Source organism: Pseudophryne corroboree, chromosome 11 (genome assembly GCF_028390025.1).
Source record: "Pseudophryne corroboree isolate aPseCor3 chromosome 11, aPseCor3.hap2, whole genome shotgun sequence".
NCBI lineage: Eukaryota > Metazoa > Chordata > Amphibia > Anura > Myobatrachidae > Pseudophryne > Pseudophryne corroboree.
Genome location: NC_086454.1, coordinates 153,220,653 through 153,246,799, shown reverse-complemented (window position 1 = coordinate 153,246,799; position 26,147 = coordinate 153,220,653). Strand labels below are relative to the sequence as shown.

At 49.4% G+C, this 26,147-nt stretch overlaps 1 protein-coding gene across 6 annotated transcripts in view; it reads left to right on the top strand.

Annotated features, from left to right (window-relative positions):
- BSCL2 (BSCL2 lipid droplet biogenesis associated, seipin) overlaps positions 1-26,147 on the top strand; it is a 142,558-nt gene that overhangs the window by 31,078 nt on the left and 85,333 nt on the right. The window lies entirely within an intron of this gene.

The following is a 26,147-nucleotide window of genomic DNA, read 5'->3' as shown; positions in this document are numbered from 1 at the left end:
GCAGACCCCATCTGGGTCGCAAAATCAGTCGTTTACCCAGTTGGTAGATACGGATAATGACACGGATTCTGATTCCGATGTCGACTTCACTGAGGCTGCTTTACACCCACGGTTAGTTAAGAGTATTCATACATGATTGTGGCTATAAAGGATGTTTTACGCATTTCTGATGATCCTGCGGTGCAGGAAACAAGGATTTGTTGGTTCAAAGGGAAAAAACCTGAGGTGAAGGTTCCCCCCTCTCATGAAATGAATACTCTTTGTGAAAAGGCTTGGGAGTCGCCGGACAAGAGGTGGCAGATTCCCAAGAGAATTTACATGGCGTATCCTTTCCCCTCTGATGACAGGGAAAAATGGGAGTCGTCTCCAAATGTCGACAAGGCTCTATCTCGTTTGTCTAAGAAGGTGGCGCTTCCGTCTCCTGACACGGCAGCTCTTAAGGACCCGGCGGATCGCAAGCTGGAGACGACATTGAAGTCCATTTTCGCTAATACGTGTGCATTGCTCAGACCTGCTGTGGCGTCGGTATGGGTGAGTAGTGCTATTGCTAAATGGGCTGAGAATTTAGCTGCTGATATGGATACCCTTGATAAAGATAATGTTCTTTTAACTCTTGGTTATATCAAGGACGCTGCAGATTACCTGAAGGATGCTGCGAGGGATGTTGGTCTCTTGGGATCAAGGGCCAATGCCATGGCGATCTCGGCCAGGAGAGCGCTGTGGATCCATCAATGGAATGCTGATGCCGACTCCAAGAGAGCTATGGAAGCTCTCCCCTTCAAAGGTAATGTCTTGTTTGGTGACGGCTTGGCTGATCTGGTGTCTACCGCGACGGCGGGTAAGTCATCTTTTCTTCCTTATGTTCCCACACAACAGAAAAAGACACCACATCAGCAGATGCAGTCCTTTCTTCCAAACAAATACAAGCGTGGAAAAGGTTCGTCCTTCCTCTCTTCAAAGGGTAGAGGAAGGGGAAGAAAGTCACCTGCAGTATCAGGCGCCCAGGAACAAAAGTCCTCCCCTGCCTCTACCAAGTCCACCGCATGACGCTGGGGCTTCCCTGGGGGAGTCCGGACCGGTGGGGGGGGGCGTCTGCGGATCTTCAGTCAGGTCTGGGTTCAATCAGGCCTGGATCCTTGGGTCCTAGATATAGTATCTCAGGGATACAAGCTGGAGTTTCAGGAGGTGCCCCCTCACCGGTTTTTAATTTCGGCCTTACCAGTGTCTCTTCCGGACAGGGAGGTGGTGAAGGCAGCAATACAAAAGTTGTGTCAACAGAAGGTCATTGTTCCCGTTCCCCTGTCCCAACGGGGGGAGGGGTTCTACTCGAGCGTCTTTGTGGTACCGAAACCGGACGGTTCGGTCAGACTGATTCTGAACCTAAAATCCCTCAATCCATACTTGAAAGTTTTCAAGTTCAAGATGGAATCTCTTCGAGCTGTGATTTCCAGCCTGGAAGGGGGGGATTTTATGGCGTCAGTCGACATAAAGGATGCCTACTTACACGTCCCGATATATCCTCCGCACCAAGCTTTCCTCAGGTTTGCGATACAGGATTCTCATTACCAATTTCAGACGTTGCCGTTTGGGCTTTCCACGGCCCCGAGGATTTTCACCAAAGTCATGGCAGAAATTATGGTTTTCCTTCGCAAGCAAGGGGTTACAATTATCCCGTACTTGGACGATCTCCTGATAAAGGCGAGGTCCAAGGAACGATTGTTGAGAAATGTGAATTTGTCTCTGTCGGTTCTGCGACAACACGGTTGGGTGCTAAATTTGCCAAAGTCTCAGTTGATTCCGACCACTCGGTTGCCCTTTCTGGGCATGATTCTAGACACGGAGTTACGGAGAGTGTTTCTTCCGGAAGACAAAGCTCTGGAACTACAGACGATGGTCAGGGAGCTTCTGAGGCCGACAAGTGTGTCGATTCATCAATGTACTCGGGTTCTGGGGAAAATGGTTGCGGCGTACGAAGCCATTCCGTTTGGCAGGTTTCATGCCCAGGTGTTTCAGTGGGATCTGCTGAGCAAATGGTCCGGGTCTCACCTGCACATGCACCGGAAGATAAGTCTATCTTCCAGGGCCAGGATTTCTCTCCTGTGGTGGCTACAAAGTTCTCACCTCCTAGGAGGGCGCCGGTTCGGAATCGAGGACTGGGTTCTACTGACAACAGATGCAAGTCTCCGAGGCTGGGGCGCAGTCACCCAAGGAAGAAATTTCCAGGGGAAATGGTCGCTCCAGGAATCTTGTCTCCACATAAATGTTCTCGAGTTAAGAGCCACTTACAATGGTCTGCTACAAGCAAAAAGCCTTCTTCATGGTCGACCTGTCCTGATCCAGTCAGACAACATAACAGCGGTGGCGCATATTAACCGTCAAGGCTGAACACTGAGCAGGGCGGCTATGGCGGAGGCCACAAGAATCCTTCGCTGGGCGGAACAACACGTGAGCCCTCTGTCAGCAGTCTTCCTTCCGGGAGTGGACAACTGGGAAGCAGACTTCCTCAGCAGACACGATCTCCATCCGGGAGAGTGGGCCCTTCATAAGGAGGTATTTGCAGAAGTCACAAGACTTTGGGGGAATTCCTCTGATAGACATGATGGCGTCTCGCCTCAACAAGAAGCTCCGTGGTATTGTTCCAGGTCAAGGGACCCACAAGCCAGTGCAGTGGACGCCCTGGTGACTCCGTGGGTGTTTCCGTCGGTGTATGTGTTCCCTCCACTTCCTCTCATTCCAAAGGTGCTGGGAATCATTCGACGAGCAAGGGTTCAGGCGATTCTCATCGTTCCAGATTGGCCAAGAAGGGCCTGGTATCCGGATCTTCAGGAATTACTTGTGGAAGATCCTTGTCCGCTTCCTCTAAGAGAGGACCTGGTATTGCAGGGACTATGCGTGTTTCCAGACTTACCGCGGCTGCTTTTGATGGCATGGAAGTTGAGCGCCAAATCTTAGCACGAAAAGGTATTCCCGGGGAGGTCATTCCCACTCTCCTTAAGGCTAGGAAGGAGGTTACGGCGAAACATTATCACCGTATTTGGAGAAAGTATGTTTCGTGATGTGAGACCAAAACTGCTCCTGCGGAGGAATTTCACTTGGGTTGGTTTCTCCATTTTTTGCAGGCAAGCGTCGATGCAGGCCTGAAATTGGGTTCCATCAAAGTGCAGATTTCGGCTTTTATCTATTTTCTTTAAAAAGGAATTGGCTGTCCTTCCAGAGGTTCAGACTTTTGTGAAGGGAGTGATGCATATCCATCCTCCGTTTGTGCCCCCTGTGGCGCCATGGGATCTGGAAGTGGTCTTGCAGTTTCTTATGTCTTCCTGGTTTGAACCTTTGCGTAAGGTTGAGTTAAAGTTTCTCACTTGGAAGGTAGTCATGCTGTTGGCTCTGGCGTCTGCCAGGCGAGTGTCAGAATTGGCGGCCTTATCTCACAAGAGTCCGTACTTGTTCTTCCATTCGGATAGAGCGGAATTGAGGACTCATCAACAATTTCTGCCGAAGGTGGTTTCTTCGTTTCACATTAACCAACCTATTGTGGTACCTGTGGCTACGGATGCTGTGGCAATTCCGAAGTCTCTTGATGTTGTGAGAGCTTTGAAGATTTACGTCGCCAGAACGGCTGTTGCCAGGAAAACAGAGGCGCTGTTTGTCCTGTATGCAAGATTGGTCATCCTGCTTCTAAGCAGACTATTGCACGCTGGATTTGTAGTACGATTCAGCAAGCTCATTCTTCGGCTGGGCTGCCGGTGCCGAGGTCAGTAAAGGCCCATTCTACCAGGAAAGTGGGCTCATCTTGGGTCGGCTACCCGAGGGGTTTCGGCACTTCAGCTCTGCCGAGCAGCTACGTGGTCGGGTTCAAACACCTTTGCTATGTTTTACAAGTTTGATACCCTGGCTGATGAGGACCTCATGTTTGCTCAATCGGTGCTGCAGAGTCGTCCGCACTCTCCCGCCCATTTGGGAGCTTTGGTATAGACCCCATGGTCCTTTTGGAGTCCCCAGCATCCTCTAGGACGTAAGAGAAAATAGGATTTTAGTACCTACCGGTAAATCCTTTTCTCGTAGTCCGTAGAGGATGCTGGGCGCCCATCCCAGTGCGGACTGTTACTTGCAGTGTATTATTACTGGTTACATTTGTTTACACGCGGGTTGTGTATTAGTTGTATTCAGCTTGTTGCTGTTGTTAATTCATACTGTTATCTGGTTTCCTGATACTCCGTTTGTACGGTATTTTTGTGGTGTGGGATGGTAGGTTTTTCGCCCTTAGTTTAAACAAAAATCCTTTCCTCGAAATGTCCGTCTCTCCTGGGCACAGTTCCTATAACTGAGGTCTGGATGAGGGGCATAGAGGGAGGAGCCAGTTCACACCCAGTCAAAATCTTTTCAGTGTGCCCAAGCTCCTGCGGATCCCGTCTATAGCCCATGGTCCTTTTGGAGTCCCTAGCATCCTCTACGGACTAGGAGAAAAGGATTTACCGGTAGGTACAAAAATCCTATTCTCTGAGGAGATGGGTCAAAGCACACACTGGTGTAATCATTAAAATTGTGCAAGCAACAATCGCCCTTCAATGTTGCCAGTAAGGCAGAGCAAGCTGTGCCGGTGCAGAGTTGAACCTAAGTTTTCCACAATTGCTCCCACGTTGTGTGCACAGTACTAAATGTTCATTTATGCCTATATGCAAGATGTACGCATTTCTGCTGCCGAACCGGCGCTATCCTTGCAGTTTGTTTCAGAGCTGTCATCAGCAGGTCTATAAGCCCTATCCCTGGTGTAAAAGATAAATCGTATAATATGCATCTCTGCTCAGTCCAACAATTCCACTGAATATTTCTGCTGTGAATAAGTCCTATAAAGCCCAATTCTGCCTACGTTGTTACAAGGTGAAATGCATATGACTCTGTATTGCCCATACTGACGTAAGCTTGCTGTTGGAACAGACATAGTATAAACACCCACAAGATACGCTCGCCAAACGGATTTGCAGTAATGTCTGTGTTGACCCCTTTGTGTTCGGAATTGTCAGTGCTATTCTGTCTAGAGAAAAAGACATTTTCTTTAAGGGTACTTGGCATACAACTTCTGTGGGGCTTGTAGCTGGGATGGTGGGAAGATTTCAAGGTTCCCCCTTAAACTATCTTTATTTAGTAATCCTCATTTATTTAAGTGAATAAATGTGAAAATGGGTGTACACGGTTCTATATAAATAGCTCTGTGACATCAGAGCCACTAGGAACCAGGGAGGAGAAATGACTGTGGTGACAAGTGCAGGTGTCTCTTTGTAGGGCCTCTTATTTCCCATCATGGTTAAACATTATGGAGCTCATCCAGCGTTGGATGCAGTTATGTGGGGGAACGTAGCAATTTGCTGCAAAACCAGATGCGACCATCTGCATCAGTAGCAAATGCTCCACCCTCTCCATATACTATTAGGAGCAGATGTGCCCATTGTGATAGCAAAAGTTGCTTAAACACCAAGTACATTATGCTGGCTGGAAAGAGTAGATAAAAAGTACTGAAGTTGCATGATGATGCAGCTTTCTCCTTCCCAGTGTTCAGTACACTGCAGTCCTGCTAGTAGATCGCAGCTGCAGCAGCCTTACTGCCTTACTACCTTTGCATAATTGGGTGTGTCTTGGATATGTTAAGTGAATCAGATGTAGTCTTCCTCTTCGTCTGCCTGCGACTTGCACTAGGGGTTGAGTACCATCAAGTCATCTCCCTCTAAACAGATGCGTTTGGGCCTTTTAGGTGACCATTCTGGGCACATTTCATCTGATGTACCCTTACTGTACTTTTCTCCTGCAGGGTCCACAGGATAACATTGGGAAATGAGGTAGCAACAGCGGATTGGCACCAAATGATCAAAGCTTTTGCCTTCCCAGAATGCAATGGGCCTGTCCCTATATCCCCGCCTCCTGGCTTAGGAAAATCACTTTTTGTTTGGTGCGGCAGGAGCTGGACCATGGTCAATGGGCTGCTGGTTTTTAGCAGCCATAAACTTCTTTTTTTTTTTTTTAAATAGTCTTACTAGTGGTTTTTTTTTTTGCGATCTTTCTAGAAAGCGTCTTATACGTACCTTAGAAAGAGTCGCTCCAACAACTCCCCTCTGGGTCGCAACAACGCTTACCCACATGTACAGTGCTGTTTCGGCGGGCGTCTCAGTCGGATGTACTAGCAAGTCCAACAGATGTTACCAGACTGTGGCCGGAAAACGTGGAGAAGGTAAGGCATCGGTTCCGCTTAGTACGGAAAAAGCAAGACACAGCCGCACTGTTTCAGGATGGAGACTACCAAACAGTCGCTGACGCGGCTTCCATCTTGGGTGCACCAGCGCTAGGCCTCAGGGATTATAGGCTCCAGGGGTAGTATGTGGCCGCAGTCCCTAGGGTTGATGTCAGCAGTCGGGAGTAAGACACTCCCTAGGTCGCCTCTCCTTCCCAGTTCATGACCAGTTCCCTCCGAGTTTCCCGCCATGAACTGAGTTCCCGCTACCGTCTGAGACTCTGTTTATCTAAAAAGTCCCAGTCGCAGCATAGGCGGCTGTATGACTGGTGCGTCTGTATTCACTTGGTCATCTGTGTTCACTGTAGGTTCACGGGGCGGTTGTGTACACTGATAGTGTCTGGATCCACTCAGCGTTCACTAACATATTGATTGATCCTGGAAGCGGGGTGTAGTCTCCCTGTATCCCACTTTCCAGAGCCGGGTGATACAGCACTAAGTCTCTATCTATCTTTGAGTACGAATAGTTGGATACGTGCCTGATGCATATGAGTCTGTAAACTATTACTGCTGTTTCTTTCGCTGTGTGACTGAATACAGTTAAACTCCTATATAAGGTAATGCAGTAATATGTTTTTCCTGCATACTTGAAATGTATCTGTAGTTGATAATGTGCTCATATTGCTTGTTATACTAATGTATAACCTGTGACTGATTGCTAACGTTACTATAATTCTGTCAGTTTCTGTGTATTCCGATCCTCAATGCTGGTGCAAGGCAGGGAGGGATCGGATTGTATGTCACTATAACAAATTTTAAAGTGATTGCAGTCACAAATTGTGTAGTTAACACTGTACAGGTGTGTTATTTATTTATCATGTCTAAGAGAGGCAAGGGTGAGGAGGATACGCTCTCCACAGCAGCACCTACACTAATTTCATGTTTGTCTTGCAAAGCTGGGTTAACCTCTCAGGATCTGGTTCAAATTGGATTATGTGCAAATTGTTTTAGCTTTCACCAAAGTCTCTTGAATAATCCATGGTAGGCACAGGTTCAAGTTGAACCACCATGGGCTACTTTTGCACAGACATTATCCAGTATAGCTGAGCGGATAATGCCAGCTCCTATACCAGGGATAGGTTACCCAATTAACCCTTACTTGCAACATTCCACCTGGTGTTTATCACATCCAGTACAGGAATCTGCAACCTCTCAACAAAAACAGGCTGAAAGGCCGGTGGTAAGTAAATCACATAGACATGAAACGACATCTTCACAGTCTACACATGTTTCAGATGAGGACTCGTTGGAGGATGAGGACTCATCGCACTCCGGGTCTGCATACAGAGACGAGGATGAAGGTCTCAGCTCAGTAGACATACCTGAGCTAATTAGTCCTATAAAAGCCATTCTATCCTTAGAGGAGACAGCAGAGCCTTTGTTAAAATCGAAGGCACCTGTGTTTACACGTCCCAAAACGGTTAGGACTGAGGGGGTCATTCCGAGTTGATCGCTCGCTAGCAGTTTTTAGCAGCCGTGCAAACGCATTGTCGCTGCCCACCGGGGAGTGTATTGTCGCTTTGCAGAAGTGCGAACGCCTGTGCAGCAGAGCGCCCGCAAAATCTTTTTGTGAAAAACAAGACCAGCCCTGTAGTTACTTATCCTGTGCGTTGATTCTAACGACGAAGGGACGGCTTTTGACGTCACACACCCGCCCAGCCACGCCTGCATTTTCCCCGACACGCCTGCGTTTTTCTAAGCACTCCCTGAAAACGGTCAGTTGACACCCAGAAATGCCCTCTTTCTGTCAATCACCTTGCGGCCGTCTGTGCGATTGGAATCGTCGCTAGAACCAGTGCAAAACCACAATAAACTTTGTACCCTTACGACGCGCATGCGCATTGCGGTGCCTACGCATGCTCAGATTAGCTGTTTTTTACACTGTTCGCTGCGCAGCGAACAACGGTAGCTAGCGATCAACTCGGAATGACCCCCTGAGTTTCCTGGGTCAGAACAGCTGACGGAAATTATGCAAGAGGCTTGGGTACCCCCAGTAAGAAGTTTAGAATTCCAAAGAAATGGAATTCCCATTATCCTTTTCCGGCTGGGGACTGTTTAAAAAGGGAGGTGGCTCCCAAAGTAGAAATGCATGTCATTCGATTGGTGCGAAAATGTACATTACCTCTGCCTTCAGTATCATTAAATGATGTCACGGATAGGAAAATAGATGGTTTTCTAAAAAACATTTTCTCCTTGTCTGGGGCAATCATAAGACCAGCCATGGCTTCAGCCTGGATGGCAAAAGCAGTGGCTGCCTGGGCTGATGCATTGGAGGATGATCTTTCATTGGTATCTCATATTGCACATATCAAAGAGGCGGCTATTTTTTATGGAAGAAGCAGCCTTTTACATGGGTACAATTGCCTCTCGGGCATCAGCCTCAGCAGGAGCAGCTCACAGAGCGGTTTGGCTGCGTACATGGATAGCTGACTCAGAATCCAAGAAGGTTCTGGAGTCTTTGCCTTTTACTGGAGAGATTCCGTTTGGTAAATAATTAAACAGTGTTTTGGAGTCAGAAGCAGATTCCAAGAAAGTGAAGTTTCCTTCCACACAAATCTAAGCCTAGATTTCCAGCTTTTCGGCCATTTTAGATTCAAGGAAAAGCAAAAGTAAAGGGTTATGGCAAACGGTCTCAATCTGACAAGTCTGGTAAGACTAAAAAGCATTGGGCTACCAGAGGGCCGGCTTCCAAATTAGAAGATAAGCAATTAGCCTGATGTTGTGGGCCTCCACGTGGGGGACCCCAGGGTGGGAGGCCAACTTCTTCAGTTTGCACAGATCTGGTAGCAGTCTACCACAGATGCCTGGGTGCAAGAAGTGGTATCTCTCACGGTTATGTGTTTGCTTTCAAGAAACACCCTCCCCAAAGGTTTTTTTGTGCCAGCCCGATTTCGGAAGAAACGAAGGCCAGAGCTTTGCAAGAGGCAGTTCAGAAGTCGCTTCAGTCAGGAGTGATAATTCCAGTTCCTACTGCACAACGACGACAAGGATTTTATTCCAACCAGTTTCTAGTTCAGAAGCCAAATTGGTCGTTCCGGCCCATACTCAATCTCAAAGTGCTGAACAAGTATTTTAGCCGTGGAGCCGGAGGATTTTATGGTATCCCTGGGTATCCAGGATGCTTACCTACATGTTTCTACAGCACTGTCCCATCAGCACTATCTCAGGTTTGCTATCCTCCAGCAACATTTTCAGTTTCAGGCCCCACCATTTGGACTGGCCACAGCTCCTAGAGCAGGGGTGGCCAACCAGTCAGAGTCAAAGAGCCAAAAAATCTTGTTAGGTACGTCAAAGAGCCGAAGGCGAGCATGCAAAAATGGGTGTGGCCCTGTGCCTGCTAGGCACCACCCCTGGTATATAATACATTGAAAAAGCCAGATCCAACATAAAATACATTGAAGAAGTCACTTCCGCATAAAATAATTGAAAAAGCCAGGACCACATGAAATATAATGAAAGAAGCTTCACATAGTACACTTCAGCTCTCCCATGTGTCACTCCAGTCAGCTCCCCCACATGTCACTCCTGCTAGAACCCATATGTGTAACTTCAGAGCTCCCCCCAACTCATGCCATTGTAGCAGCTCCTTATTACCCCTTTCACACGACACAAATATTGCCAGGTGGACACGGGTCAGTGTGCGGTGTGAATGGGCCATGGTCGAATTCCTGGGTCGCCTGACCCGGTAATTCAACCCAGGTTATAAGCAGTGTTTTCTGCTGCGGGGTACACTGGGCTCCACAAGGATGGTGTAGAGTAGGATCTTGATCCGAGGCACCAACAGGCTCAAAGCTTTGACTGTTCCCAAGATGCACAGCGCTGCCTCCTCTATAACCCCGCCTCCCTGCACAGGAGCTTAGTTTTGTAGTTGGTGCCACAGATAGCAGGCACATAACAGAGGGGCTGCTCCAGGCAGCCCTAAGAAGAGCTTTTTTAGGAAGAAAGTGAAGACTTCAAGGGCTGCAGCAGTGTTCAGATGTCAGGAGACATTCACTGCTGCAGCTCCATCTCTCCCCAGCGGCGCTGTACACTCCCGCGCCCTGGTTGCCGGGTAACTACAGCGGGAGGCTCTGGTTTTCTTCTGGTCAGGCACACACGACTGGTGCTCTCCGGGATCGCGTGGCCGCACTTCAGGAGGTGGTGAGTGGGTCCCGCTCGCGGGACCCGTGCTTTATCGCGATCCGGCGCGGCCTGTGGGAGGCGGGCCGCGTGCGCTGGCGATGGACAATGTGGCGGTACAGGCGATCCCACTAGATCACCAGGGCATGGGTACAGGTCAGGTTTCTCTTATAAACCTTTTACAAGTAGCCCGCAGTACCCGGGGGTTTTGCCAGCAGGGGGATAAGGCTTAGACCTGGAGCCCCTCCCCCAGCACCAGGGCGCCATTTTCAGCAAATGTTCCCGCCCTGGAGCTGCATATCTGTCTCTCCCTCACTCCCTGTCAGTATTTGGGCGCCATTTCTCTCAGCTACACTGTTCCTGGGACTGCTTGGGCAAATCCTCCTTTGTAAAGCCGCCTGGTAGTCAGCGCTGTGACTTTACATGACACTTAAGTATTCTACATGTCATTTAGACAGTGATAGTTAAGAAAGAGTGTATTTAGTCAGGGTTCTCTGGTACAAGTACCCTGTGATATACATCCAGTTTTCTTTTACTGTGCAATGTTATATCTCTTGATTACATAGCTATATATAAGCTAGTCCAGTGCAGTATTATTGTTGGTAATAACCTCTGCATTGTATTACTGTGACTATGTGTGTGCATTAGCTTGCTGGGTGGTTTCCATTTCGTGTCTCTCACTCAACTTGCTATCCCTATAGTCTATAACCTGAGGGGGCTTGGTGTGTCAGGTTTATATTGATATGATATAGGTTATTCACAAGATATACTCTAATTTGTATTTTTCTCTGTGATTTTAGTCACCGTTTCTCTCCTGTATCCCTGTTGGTGCTGACTACACTGCGCAGGGGTTTGGGCAAGAGGTATTGTGCTGTTGACAATTGTACTGTGTTCCCTGATATTGCAAGTTATATCATGTCTGCTTCTGATGGTAACGGTTCTGGGGCTGAACACACTACCGGTGTTGCTGAAGCCACAGATACCTATGAGGTGAATATAGCAGCCACGGGCTCCTTGCCCCCCAGTGGAACTGTAGCAATGGGGGGTCCATAATGACCCGCCGTGGGCCACTTTCTCCACGCTTCTGAGTACGCTAGTTACTAAACTAACGCCCCCTTTGGGACCTACTATGCCGGTTCAACCGTTTATGGTCCCCACGGCTAACCCGCCGTGGGCAGATAACTTGTCTGCTCAATTGAAGAAACTGAACCAGTCCTTGACTACTAAAAAGTCTGATTCTTGCTCGCCTAAGACCAAGGGGCTCTCTAAGCGAGCTCTTACCTCGTCACAATCCATGGCTATCTCTGACACCTCGTCTGATACAGATGGCGCTTACACGGACCCCACAGATTCTGACACAGATACTGCTGATGGGGAGGGTGGTTCAAATGTGGATGTTCCTGATCTTTTGGAGGCTATTGGGTTGATTCTACAGATTACGGATGAACCCGAGCCATCCGTCCCTCCTAAGAAACCAGATAGGTTCAAGCGTCAGAAGGTGGCTAAACAGGTTTTACCTCACTCTGAACACCTAGTGGAAATACGTCAGTAATCCTGGGGAAACCCAAGGAAGAAGTTTGTGCCTCAAAAGAAGATGCTGGCTCGCTATCCCCTCGCGCCAGAGTTGTCTAAAAATTGGGAAACGCCTCCTCCAGTGGACTCGCATGTGGCTAGGATGGTGGTTTCCTCAGCTCTACCTGTCACTACCGTCACGTCTCAAAAAGAGCCTACGGATAAATGTGTGGAGGGTTGTCTGAAAGCGATTTACACCCTCACGAGTGCTGCACAAAGGCCCACTCTTGCAGCAACATGAGCTGCAGAGGCTATTGAAGCATGGGCCCTAGAGTTGGAAGCTGAAATCTCTTCTGACTATGCTAGACAATGCTTGTCATATATTGTCACAGCTTCTCACTATATTAAGGAGGCAACTTCTGATGGCGGTATTCTAGCAGCCAAGGCCTCTACTACGTCAGTCCTGGCTCGCCGGATATTGTGGCTGAGATCCTGGTCTGTGGATCTGGATTCTAGAAAAACCCTGGAGGTACTCCCTTTCAAGGGAGATATTCTGTTTGGGGAGGACTTAAATAAGATAGTGGCTGACTTGGCTACTGCCTGTCTGCCAAGTACCGCTCCTTCTGCGTCGAAGGCTAAAGGTGCTTCCTTTCGTCCTCCAGGTAAAGCAAAAGGTCAGGCGTACCACAAGCAGGCCCGCACTTCCAAATCTGGTAAGCCAAAGCCCAAAAGAGCCTGGGCTGCCCGTCAGCCAGCTTCCAAGGCGGATAAGCCTGCCGCATGACGGGGCGGCCCTCCCCCTGGGGGACCCCAGGGTGGGGGGCCGGCTTCTAGGATATACCCAGGAATGGTTGAAAACCACTTCAGATGCCTGGGTACGGGAAGTCGTCACTCGAGGTTACGCCATAGCCTTCAAAAACCGTCCCCTTCATCGATTTTGTCTGACAGACGTCCCTTTGGACCAAACAAAGGCAAAAACTCTACACTCGGTGGTACAGACCCTCCTGGATACAGGAGTGGTAGTACAGGTGCCTCTTGCTCAGAGAGGACGGGGGTACTATTCTCCGCTGTTTCTAGTCCCGAAACCGAATGGGTCTTCCCGGCCCATTCTCAGTCTCAAGGCATTGAACAAGTTTGTGAAAGTCTCCAAGTTTCGTATGGAAACACTTCGCTCTATAGTTCTGGCCTTGGAACCGGGGGATTATATGGTCTCCCTGGATATACAGGATGCTTACCTGCATATTCCTTATAGCAGTGTCGCATCACCAATACCTGAGGTTCGCGATTGGCAACCTCCATTACCAGTTTCGGGCGTTACCTTTTGGTTTAACTATGGCTCCGCGAGTCTTCACCAAAGTTATGGCGGGATGGTACTCTGCCGTCAAGGGGTCAGGATCCTACCGTATCTAGACGGGTCTGGGACTCAGGGTCGACAACAAAAAGGTCGACACACCTTAGGTCGACGCCAATTGGTCGACACACCTTAGGTCGACATGGACAAAAGGTCGACAGGAACAAGGTCGACAGGAACAAGGTCGACATGGAAAAAGGTCGACATGGAAAAAGGTCGACATGAGTTTTTTATGTTTTTTTGGTGTCGTTTTCTTCGTAGAGTGACCGGGAACCCCAATTAGTGCACCGCGTCCCCTCGCATGGCTCGCTTCGCTCGCCATGCTTCGGGCATGGTGCCTTCGCTCCGCTACCGCTTCGCTCGGCACAGATTACCGTTCCAATCGTAGTCCACGTGGATCGTTAAGTATGAAAAGGTTCCAAAAAAGAAAAAAATCGTGAAAAACTCATGTCGACCTTTTTCCATGTCGACCTTGTTCCTGTCAACCTTTTGTCCATGTCGACCTTTTGTCCATGTCGACCTAAGGTGTGTCGACCAATTGGCGTCGACCTAAGGTGTGTCGACCTTTTTGTTGTCGACCTGGAGTCCGGATACCATCTAGACAACCTGCTGATCCTGGCAAATTCCCCAGAACTTCTCCTGCGTCATCTGGATATGACTGTCCGGTTTCTGCAAGCCCACGGGTGGCTTATCAACTGGAAGAAATCCTCCCTGGTCCCTGCTCAGAGCATGGTGCGCTCTTGGACACTCACAACCAGCGGTTGTTCTTGTCTCAGGAGAAAGTCCTGAAGCTTCAGGACAGGATTCGTTGCTTCCTCTCTCGTCCGCAAGTGTTGTTACATTCGGCAATGCAGGTGCTGGGCCTTATGGTGTCAGCATTCGACATGGTGGAGTATGCTCAATTCCATTCTCGCCCCCTCCAGAGGCTGATTCTGGCCAAGTGGGACGGCCTGCCTCACCGGATCAGGTCTCACATGATCTCATTGACTCCGGAGGTCCGTCTGTCGCTGCACTGGTGGCTCCAGGACTAACGATTGTGCAGGGGCCGTCCCTTCTGGATATCCGACTGGGTCCTGCTGACGACAGATGCCAGTCTAAGAGGTTGGGGCGCGGTACTGGAGCAACACTCCCTTCAGAGTCGGTGGTCCAGGGAAGAGTCTCTCCTCCCGATCAACATTCTGGAATTGCGGGCGGTCTTCAACTCATTGAACCTGGCCCAGCATTTAATACAGCACCGTCCTGTTCAAGTACAGTCGGACAACGCCACCACAGTGGCTTACATAAATCATCAAGGCGGCACTCAACGCCGCTTGGCAATGAAGGAAGTTTCACGGATTCTACAATGGTCGGAAAGCCATCTACCGGCCATATCGGCGATATTCATCCCGGGAGTCCTGAATTGGGAAGCGGACTTTCTCAGTCGTTAGGACGTACACGCCAGAGAGTGGGGCCTCCATCCAGAAGTGTTTCAACTCCTGGTGGAAAAGTGGGGCCTTCCAGACGTGGATCTGATGGCGTCTCGACACAACCACAAGGTTCCGATCTTCGGGGCAAGAACAAGGGATCCTCAAGCAGCATTCGTGGATGTGCTGGCGGTGCCGTGGAGGTTTCGGCTGCCGTATGTGTTCCCTCCGGTGTCATTCCTGCCCAGGGTAATTCGGAAGTTCAAGCAAGAAAGAGGAATCCTGCTTCTCATAGCTCCAGCGTGGCCCAGACGGCACTGGTTCTCAGACCTGCAGGGCCTATCGTCAGAGCATCCAATTCTACTTCCACAATGCCCAGACCTCCTCGTTCAGGGCCCATGTGTCTATCAGGACCTAGCCCGGCTGTCTTTGACGGCGTGGCTCTTGAAGCTACCGTCTTGAGGGCTAAGGGTTTTTCTGAGGCGGTCATTAAAACTATGTTGCGGGCCCGGAAACCGACTTCTGCCCGGATTTACCATAGGGTCTGGCATTCCTACTTTGTTTGGTGCGCATCTAACAATTATGACGCTTCCAAGTTTAGTACAGCTAAACTTTTGGCTTTTCTGCAGTAGGGCCTAGATTTAGGCCTGCATCTGGCCTCCCTCAAGGTTCATATTTCTGCCTTATCGGTGTGATTTCAGAGAAAAATTGCGACTTTACCTGATGTTCATACTTTTACTCAGGGTGTGTTGCGTATCCAACCTCCCTATGTCCCGCCTGTGGCTCCTTGGGACTTGTTGTGGTTTTGGAGGCGTTGCAGGAGCCTCCGTTAGAACCCCTTGGTTCAGCTGATCTTAAATGGCTTTCCCTTAAGAAGGTGGTCTTGCTGACTATTGCCTCTGCTAGAAGAGTGTCTGATTTGGGTGACCTTTCCTGTAGTTCCCCATATCTGATTTTTCACCATGACCGGGCAGTACTTCGGACTCGTCCCGGTTATTTACCGAAGGTGGTTTCCTCGTTCCACCTTAATCAGGAGATTGTGGTTTTGGCCTTTGTCTCTCCTGACTTATCTCCCAAAGAGCGGTCTTTGGATGTGGTACGGGCTCTCCGTATCTATGTGAAGAGAACTGCTTCTATTCGAAAATCTGATTCTCTCTTTCTTTTGTTTGGATTTCACAAACGTGGCTGGCCTGCTCACAAGCAGACCCTGGCCAGGTGGATTAGAATGGTGATTGCACATGCTTATGTGAAGGCTGGTCTGCCAGCTCCTGCTCACATTACGGCCCATTCTACTTGGTCTGTTGGACCTTCTTGGGCGGCCCAACGTGGTGCGACCCTTGACCAATTGTGCAAGGCGGCTACGTTGTCCTCAGTGAATACGTTTATAAGGTTTTATGCCTTCGATACTGCCGCTTCCAAGGATGCTTCCTTTGGACGCCGGGTTCTTGTGCCCGCTACAGTGCGTCCCCTCCCATAAGGAACTGCTTTAGGACATCCCCATCCTTGTGGAGCCCAGTGTTCCCCGCAGCAGAAAACGAGTTTTATGGTAAGAACTTACCTTTGTTAAAACTCTTTCTGCGAGGTACACTGGGCTCCACAAGGCGCCCACCCTGACGCACTTAGCTTCTTTGGGTTGGTATGGCATTAGCCGCTGACACTTCTCCTTTCGTGAGAGTGTGTTGTATGTGGCTACTAACTGTTGTCGTCTCTTTCCTGCTACTGCATTGGGCTGGTTAACTAAAAAACTGAGCTCCTGTGCAGGGAGGCGGGGTTATAGAGGAGCCGGCGCTGTGCATCTTGGGAACAGTCAAAACTTTGATGTTGTTGGTGCCTCGGATCAAGATCCTACTCTACACCCCATTGTCCATCCTTGTGGAGCCCAGTGTACCTCGCAGAAAGAGGTTTAACAACGGTAAGTTCTTACCATAAAACTCGTTATTCCTGGGTTGAATACCGGGTCAGTGGCAGCGTAAATGGGTTCCCGGGTCAATGCGACCCGGAACCCGCTTACTAAATAGGGAAAGGTGGCGCGGAGATGAGCTCATCTCTCAGCGCCTCCTCCACCCCCGCTGCCGCCCCCCACCCTCTACAGCTATGGCAACTGATCCAGCAAATTGCCAGGTCGGGAAGCCACCTGTTGGGGTCCAATGCCGGATCCCACCCGGGAAGGACCGTTTCTAATTCCCGGTTGGGATCCTGCATTGGTGATGTGAAATGGGGGTTAAGGATCCTGTTTGACGGTGGGTGTTTTATCTCTAGTATCTGGCTACCTCAGTCCACAGCCCTCGTAGTGCTTCTGCATGTTTTTCTGGAGTGCAGTGGTTACCGGATCAGTTGTGGTAATGCGACATCAAGTGTCGGGAGCCACATTTAAAGAAAGAAAGAGCCACATGCGGCTCAAGAGCCACAGGTTGGCCACCACTGTTCTAGAGTAGTCACCAAAATGATGATGGTAATGGCATCTTATCTCCGTCAGCAGGGGATAAGAATCTTTCCATACCTCGACGATTTATTAATCCTGGCACAATCTCTGGAATTGCTTCAGTGTCATCTGCAACAGACAATAGCTTGTTTGCAGAGACACGGTTGGCTCATAAATTGGGCAAAGTCGTCCCTGGTTCCGTCACAACGGATGACTCACTTGGGGGCTGTGTTGGATTCGGGTCTTCAGAGAGTAATTTTACCTCTAAACAAAATATCCAAAAGCCAGTCAAGGATTCAGGAGCTGCTACACAGTCAAAGGGCTTCCATTCGCGCAGCAATGCGTGTGATGGGGTTGATGGTGTTGACGTTCGACATGGTGGAGTATGCTCCGTTCCACTCAAGGACTCTGCAATGTCTGATCCTTTCCAAATGGAATGGTTTTCATCAGACAATAAAAACGCAGACTATGGTCCTTCTTCTGGAAGTAAGGAGGTCATTAGCCTGGTGGCTACAGACATCCCATCAGGACAAAGGGAGACCCTTTTGGATATCAGATTGGGAAATTCTGACAATGGATGCCAGCCTTCATGGCTGGGGAGCGGTGTCAGGAAGGAGTTGCTTCCAGGGACAGTGGACCAAGGAAGAAAGATGCTTGCCAATAAATATATTGGAACTTTGAGCCATATATAAGGCACTTATTCAGGCAAAGGACATCCTTCAGGGGAAACCAGTCCAAATTCGCTCTGACAATGCAACGGCAGTAGCGTACCTCAAACATCAGGGAGGAACTCGCAGCCAAAACTCATTGAAGAAGGTAAGTCGCACGTCAAGGTGGGCAGAATTCATCATCCAGCCTTGTCCGCAGTGTTCATTCCGGGAGTCCTAAACTGGGAAGTGGATTTTCTCAGTTGACACGCCATTCATGCAAACAAATGGGCTTTACACCTCAGGGTCTTCCAAATCCTGGTAGACAAGTGGGGTTTACCGGCGATAGATCTCATGGCGTCCCGTCAGAACAACAAAGTTCCCACATACGGGTCAAGCACAAAGGATCTCAAAGCGATCTTTGTGGATGCCCTGTCAGTGAGATGAGACTTTCGCCTGGCCTACGTGTTTCCACCAATCGCCCTGTTACCCAGGGTGATGCGAAAGGCGAAACAAGGAAGGGGCGCCGTGATACTAATAGCTCCGGCTTGGCCCAGAAGACATTGGTACACAGATCTGCAGAGGCTGACGATGAATGCTTCATTCTTACTCGCTCAACGTCCAGATCTACTGTCTCGGGGTCCTTGCTATCACAAGCACCTGTATCAACTGTCTTTGACGGCGTGGCTCTTGAGACTTCCATCCTGAAAGCAAGAGGATTCTCACAACAGGTAATTCAAACAATGCTCAGAGCAAGTAAACCATCCTCCGCTTGCATTTATCACCGAATATGGCAGGCCTATATTCAAAGGTGCAGTGACCGGAAATTTGACCCTATGTCTGTCAGAATATCCAGAGTCCTAGCATTCCTTCAGGCAGGAATGGACAAAGGTCTATGGGTGGCTTTCTTGAGAATGCAGGTGTCAGCATTGACTGACTGTATGGTTCCAAAAGAAAATTGCTAACCTACAGGATGTTCACACTTTTTTCCAGGAACTGCTTCACATCCAACCTCATTTTTGTTCCTTCTGCATTGGCTTCGGATGTAAGTTTAGTCCTAAAGGAGCTTCAAGCTGCCCCATTTGAACCACTAAAGCAAATGGATCTTAAATGGCTGACAGCTAAAGTTCTCCTTCCACTGGCTATTGCTTCAGCTAGAAGAGTTTGAGATTTAGCGGCATTGTTATGCCGTCCTCCTTTTCTGATTTTTTTTTTTCATCCAGATTTTTTTCTTCTCGGAACCAAATCTGGTTATCCTCCTAAGGTGGTCTCTAAATTTCACCTTAACAAAGAAATTGTAGTCCCGGCCTTCCAAGGGCCAGACCTTTCTGCGAGAGAGGCATCATTGGACGTAGTCCGTGCCTTAAAGATCTACATGGATCATACCAGTGCTATCAGAAAGACAAGACACTCTCTCTGTTCCCTATGGATTTCATGAGAGGATGGCCTGCTGACAAGCAGACACTGGCGAGGTGGATTTGAATGAAGATTTCAGAAGCATATTCTCAAGTTGATCTCTCCCTATTCCGGCTAATGTCTCTGCTCACTCTACTCGTGAGGTAGGTCTGTCTTGGGCAGTACAATGTGGTGCTTCAGCTGAACAGATATGTATGGCAGCCACATGGTCTTCCATTAACACATTCATTAGACATTAAGCCTTTGATACCTTTGCCTCTCAGGACGCTGAATTCAGGTGAAGGATTCTCCTGTCCAATCAGGAGCGTCCCCACCACTAAATTGCTTTGGGACCTCCCAATGTATCCTGTGGATAACCTGTGTACCCTGCAGAAGAAATAATCATTATGGTAGACTTACCGTTGATAACGCTATTTCTCTTAAGTCCACAGGATCCATAGGGATCCTCACCCTGACGCACCCGATTTTAGGATCCTTTCACTTACTACTCTTTCTTCTTGTGGCTCTCTCTGATGCTTCTGCTTTGAGCTTTGGAAAATAACTGATTTGCCTGAGCCAGGAGGCGGGGATATAGGGACCAGCCCGTTGCATTCTGGGAGGCCGAAAGCTTTGATAATTTGGTGCCAATCCGCTGTCGCTACCTCATATCCCAAGGTTATCCTGTGGATCCTGTGGGCTTAGGACAAATAGAGTTATCAACGGTACAGTAAGTCTACCATAATGATTATTTTCTGCATCTACACGCTCCTGCAACCCCTGTCCTGGTCCCTTATCATAGGGAGCAATAAGTGTAAACCTGGGCTCACACTTTGCAGATCCTGTGACCGATTTGATCATCGGAGTTATTACCAGATCAGTGTGCACCCTGCAACCACTGACCGATTTTTTTAGCTGCAGATCGGGATGGTGGGGAACACATTTTTTTTTAAGCAGGACTAAAAATGCAGAACTCCTGGTCCAACTTGCAGGAGCGTTTTAGAGGGTGTAAATAGCAAACACGTTGCTGGTGTACGGTTTATCAGCTAATGTTCCAGCATGTACACTTAAGGCCAGTACACACTGGCAGAGATGTGTGCTGAGCGATCTATCACAGACTGCTCGGCACACATCTCCCCCCGCCCCCCGCTCAGCACAGCACAATGTGTGCTGAGCGAGGGGTGGGGGCTTGAAGGGAGGCCGCTCATTTCACCCAGCGGGTGAAATGAGTGATGTACTAGATCGCCTGGGGCCGTGCATCGTTAGCGCCCGGGGGCATACACACGGAGAGATCCGTGCTTAAGTTCTAAGCAATATAGTCAGATTGCTTAGATTTTAAGCACGGATCTCTCCGTGTGTACCCCTCTTTATGCAATCGGGACTTTCAGCTGATCGGCCTGATATTTTTACGTAGGTAAGTGCCCAGCTTTCCTTGTGGCTGAGTTTCCATGGGAAAAAAGAGGCACATCATGAATAGATGGCTATGCATTCCTTTTTTCTCTTAGTCCTAGAGGATGCTGGGGTCCACATTAGTACCATGGGGTATAGACGGGTCCACCAGGAGCCATTGGCTCTTTAAGAGTTTAAGAGTGTGGAGTGGCTCCTCTCTCTATAACCCTCCTACCAGACTCAGTTTAGAAAATGTGCCCGGAGGAGCCTGTCACAGCTAGGGGAGCTCCATAGGAGTTCTTTTAGTTTTATTATTTTAAATAGTTTAGGCACAGGGAGGCTGCTGGCAACAGCCTCCCTGCTTCGAGGGACTAAGGGGGGGGAGTAGTGTCCGCCCTGCGGGGTCTGAGCCACTATCTCCGCTGACAGGACACAGCTCGTGAGGGGATCGAACGTTCCCCGCCACACGGGATCGCTCACCCCAGCATCATGCCACCACCCCCTTATAGAGCCAGAAGATCAGTGGCGAGTTAGTCACCGGGCCCCCTGGCAAGCTGGGAGCCGGTGTGAAGATGTCGGCAACAGGGTATGGAGCGCAGTACTAACTGCGCTCCGGGGCTCAGCGGTACTTAGTGCGGCGCTGTGAGGGGCGCCCTGAGCCAGCGCCTACACCCTACACTAACCACCAAGCCTGTCAGGGTCCCAGGATCACTGCCAGCACTTTTCCTCAGGCCAGTATAATCTTCAGAAGAGCGGGAAGCAGCGCCATTAAGGGGGCGGAGCTTCTCCTCAGAGTGGGCCCAGCAGCGTTCAGCACCATTTTCCTGCCTGCAGAAGCGCTGTCAGTGAGAGCTGTCCCTCCAAATCAACTCCAGCTATCTTATACGGTACCAGGGGGTTGTAGAAGAGGGGGGGAGGCTGTATATCTGTACTGTACAACCTATTAAGGTACACAGTAAGAGCTGGTTAGGTGTTTCCCTATCTTGAAGCGCTGTGTGTGGGTTGGCTCAAATCTCTGTGTCTCTCTTGCCATTCTTAGGGGGGGGGAACTCTGTCCTCTGTCTGCCCTTCCGTGTGTGTGTGTGTGTGTGTGTGTGTGTGTGTGTGTGTGTGTGTGTGTAGGGTTTGTGGTCTCCATTAAGCTATGTCCAGGGACTCTGTGTCATATGCTGCAGAGGATAATTCCTCTCAGGATGATCCCATTCCATGTACAGTAATCAGGCTTGCACTGTGTTAGCGCAGGTACCAGCAAGGGAGCCTGAGTGGGTAGCCTCTCTTAAAAGTATGATTTCTCAGATTTCTACTAGAGTTACACAAAATTAGTCTGCAGCTCAGGTTTTACAGAACTCTATGGCAGTTTGGTCCGGTTCTGTTACCTCAGGGCCCCCTAATGTATGCTCCCAAAAACGTGCTCTTGCCCAGATTATGCAAGATGACACGGATACCGTTTCTGACACGGCAGACAGTGATGGGGATGTGTTGCGGGGGGCGGCATCTCTTGCAAAAGGGGTGCAGTAGTTGATAGAGGCCATTAGAGATGTGTTGAATATTGCTGATACAACACCTGAACTGGTTGAGGAGGCTTACTTCACTGACAATAAGAAAACCCCGCTAACCTTCCCTGCATCTAAGGAATTAAATGCTATATTTGAGAGAGCCTGTGAAAACCTGGAGAAAAAATTTCAGATCCCTGATGAGGATAGGAAAAAATGGGAAAACCCACCCATATTTGATGCGTCTGTATCCAGACTCTCAAACAAGGTGGTTTTACCTGTCCCCTGGATCTACCACGTTAAAAGAACCGGCTGATCGCAAAATTGACACTACGCTCAAATCCATATACACGGCTTCAGGGGCGATACTATGTCCCACTATTGCCTGAGCATGGAGTTTCAAAGCTATAGTAAAGTAGTCAGACATGTTACTTGAGGATTTGGATACAATGGATAAAAGTGACGTTGAATTGTTTTTACGTAACATTCAGGATTCTGCAGGATTTATGGTGGAATCCATGAAAGACCTGGGTTCGATGGCTGCAGGGATATCTTCCATGTCTATCTCAGCTCGTAGAGGACTTTGGCTACGCCAGTGGTCTGCCGACACGGAATCCAGGAGAGGTGTGGAGACCCTACCCTACACAGGTCAGGCTCTCTTTGGGGAAGCGTTGGATGCGTGGATTTCCATGGCTACAGTGGGTAAGTCACCTTTTCTTCCCTCAGCTGCACCTGCTATGAAGAATCCTTTTTCTTCAGCTGCATCACAGTCCTTTCGGGCTGCTAAAACAAGAAAGGCCAAACCGTCCAACACCTTCTTTAGAGGAGGTCGGCCAAAATCCAAGAAACCTGCTGCTGCGGGTTCCCAGGAACAAAAGCCTGCTTCAGGTACGCCAAAGTCCTCAGCATGACGGTGGACTGCACGACCTGGAGGTAGGGCCAGTGGGGGCGAGACTCGGGCATTTCAGCCACGTCTGGGTGTCATCCGGCCTGGATCTCTGGGTGCAAGATATTGTGTCCCAGGGGTACAGGCTGGAGTTTCAAGATCTCCCTCCTAACCGATTCTTCAAATTAGGCTTGCCAGCTTTGCTGGCCGACAGGGCTACCCTACAGGAAGCCATCCAGAAGTTGGTGGAGTCGCAGGTCATTGTACCAGTTCCACCCCATTTGCAAAACAAAGGTTACTATTCAAACCTTTTCGTGGTACCGAAACCGGATGGTTCGGTCAGGCCCATTTTGAACTTAAAATCGCTAAAACCCTTCAAAATGGAGTCTCTAAGGGCGGTGATATCAGGTCTGGAGGAGGGGGAATTCCTGGTATCCCTGGATATCAAGGATGCGTACCTCCACATTCTGATTTGGCCGACGCATCAAGCTTTTCTCCGATTCGCACTGTTAGACAGTCATTTTTAGTTCCAGGCCCTGCCATTCGGCCTCTCCACAGCACAGAGGGTATTCACCAAGGTGATGGCGGAGATGATGGTTCTCCTCCGCAGACAGTGGGTGAACATAATTCCATATCTTGACGATCTGCTGATATAGGCATCGTCCAAGGAGAAGCTGTTACAGTCCATTGTTCTCACGACCCATCTACTGAGGGAACACGGTTGGATCCTGAATCTTACAAAATCACATTTGGAGCCGGCCAGGAGGTTGTCCTTTCTGGGAATGATCTTCGACGCGGAAGTGCAGAGGGTGTTTCTTCCGGAGGAGAAAGCGTTAGTGATACAAACAATGGTCCGGGATGTCCTGAAGCCAGCCTGGGTGTCGGTTCATCAGTGCATTCGCCTTCTGGGGAAGATGGTGGCCTCTTTCAAGGCTCTGCAGTACGGGAGCTTTCATGCTCGACCCTTCCAACTGGATCTCCTGGACAAGTGGTCAGGATCTCATCTACACATGCACCAGAGAATACGTCTGTCGCCAAAGGCCAGGATTTCACTCCTCTGGTGGCTACAATTGCCTCGCCATCTGGAGGGCTGCAGGTTCGGGTTTCAGGACTGGATCCTTCTAACCACGGATGCAAGTCTCCGGGACTGGGGCGCAGTCACTGAAGGGGAGACCTTTTAAGGAAGGTGGTCAAGTCTGGAAGCTGGCCTACCAATAAACATTCTGTAACTAAGAGCCGTCTACAACTGTCTTCTCCAAGAGGCCCATCTTCTGAGAGATTGGGCCATTCAAGTGCAGTCGGACAATGTAACGACAGTTGCTTACATAAACCGACACGGCGGAACGAAGAGCAGAGCTGCAATGTCAGAGGTAACAAGAATCATCCTCTGCGCAGTAAAACACGCTTTGGCGTTGTCAGCAATCTTTGTTCCGGGAGTAGACAACTGGTAGGCGGACTTCCTCAGCAGACACGATCTCCATCCAGGGGAGTGGGGACTCCATCCGGAGGTGTTCACGGAGGTAACAGATCTTTGGGAAGTACCTCAAATAGACATGATGGCCTCTCATCTCAACAAGAAGCTTCGGCGGTATTGTTCCAGGTCGAGGGACCCACAAGCCGTGGCGGTGGATGCCCTAGTGACTTCATGGGTGTTCCAGTCGGTGTACGTGTTTCCTCTACTTCCACTTATTCCAAGAGTTCTAAAACTCATAAGGAGAACAAGAGTTCAGGCGATCCTCATTGCTCCGGACTGGCCAAGAAGGGCTTGGTACGCGGATCTTCTGGATCTACTGCAAGAAGAGCCGAGGCCTCTCCCTCTTCGGGAGGAGCTGCTGCAGCAGGGGCCGTTTGCTTATCAAGACTTACCGCGGCTACGTTTGACGGCATGGATGTTGAACGCCAGATATTAGCTCGGAAGGGCATTCCGAACAAGGTTATTCCTACCCTGATACAGGCTAGGAAAGGAGTAACGTCTAAACATTACCATCGTATTTGAAAAAAATATGTATCTTGGTGTGAATCCAAGAAGTTTCCTACGGTGGAGTTTCAACTGGGACGGTTTCTCCTCTTCCAGCAGGCAGGTGTGGATATGGGCCTGAGGTTGGGATCCGTAAAGGTCCAGATTTCGGCCCTATCCATTTTCTTACAGAAACAGTTGGCTTGACTCCCGGAGGTTCAGACTTTTCTGAAAGGGGGTCTGCACATCCAACCTCCCTTTGTGCCGCCTACGGCACCCTGGGATCTTCACGTGGTGTTACAGTTCCAGATGGAACCAGGGGCCACTGACTCCTCAATTTCATCAAAGTCCTTGGATGTTGTAAGGGCTCTGAAAATCTATGTGAAAGAGGACTGCTCGTCACAGAAAATTGGACTCTGTTTGTCCTGTATGATCCCAAGAAACTTGGGTGTCTTATTTCTAAGCAGACGATCTCTCGCTGGATCAGGTTCACTATCCAGCATGCGTATTCTACGGCAGGCTTGCCGTGTCCTACATCTGTTAAGGCCCACTCGACTCGTAAGGTGGGTTCTTCCTGGGCGGCTGCCTGGGGTGTCTCGGCTTTACAGCTTTGCCGAGCGACTACTTGGTCTGGGTTGAACACGTTCGCTAAGTTCTACAAGTTCGATACTTTGGCCTGTGAGGACCTAAAGTTTGGTCAGTCAGTTCTGCAGAAACCTCCTCGCTCTCCCTCCCGTTCTGGGAGCTTTGGTACATCTCCATGGTACTAATGTGGACCCCAGCATCCTCTAGGACAGTGGTTCTCAAACTCGGTCCTCAGGACCCCACACAGTGCATGTTTTGCAGGTTACCCAGCAAGTGCACAGGTGTATTAATTACTCACTGACACATTTTAAAAGGTCCACAGGTGGTGCTAATGACTTCCTTGTGATTCTGTGAGGAGACCTGCAAAACATGCACTGTGTAGGGTCCTGAGGACCGAGTTTGAGAACCTGTGCTCTAGGATGTAAGAGAAAATAGGATTTTAATTACCTACCGGTAAATTCTGTACTTGTAGTCCGTAGAGGATGCTGTCCGCCCGCCCAGCGCTTCGTGATCCTGCAGTGGTTACTTAGTTCAGTACTGCTTAGTTCTTGGTTAAGTACTGTTTTTGTTACTTGATAAGTAATATTGCTCAGCCGTTGCTGATTTTTTAAGCCAGTTAGCTTGGTTTGCCTTGTGTGTGAGCTGGTGTGAATCTCGCCACTATCTGTGTAAAATCCTTCTCTCGAAGTTGTCCGTCTCCTCGGGCACAGT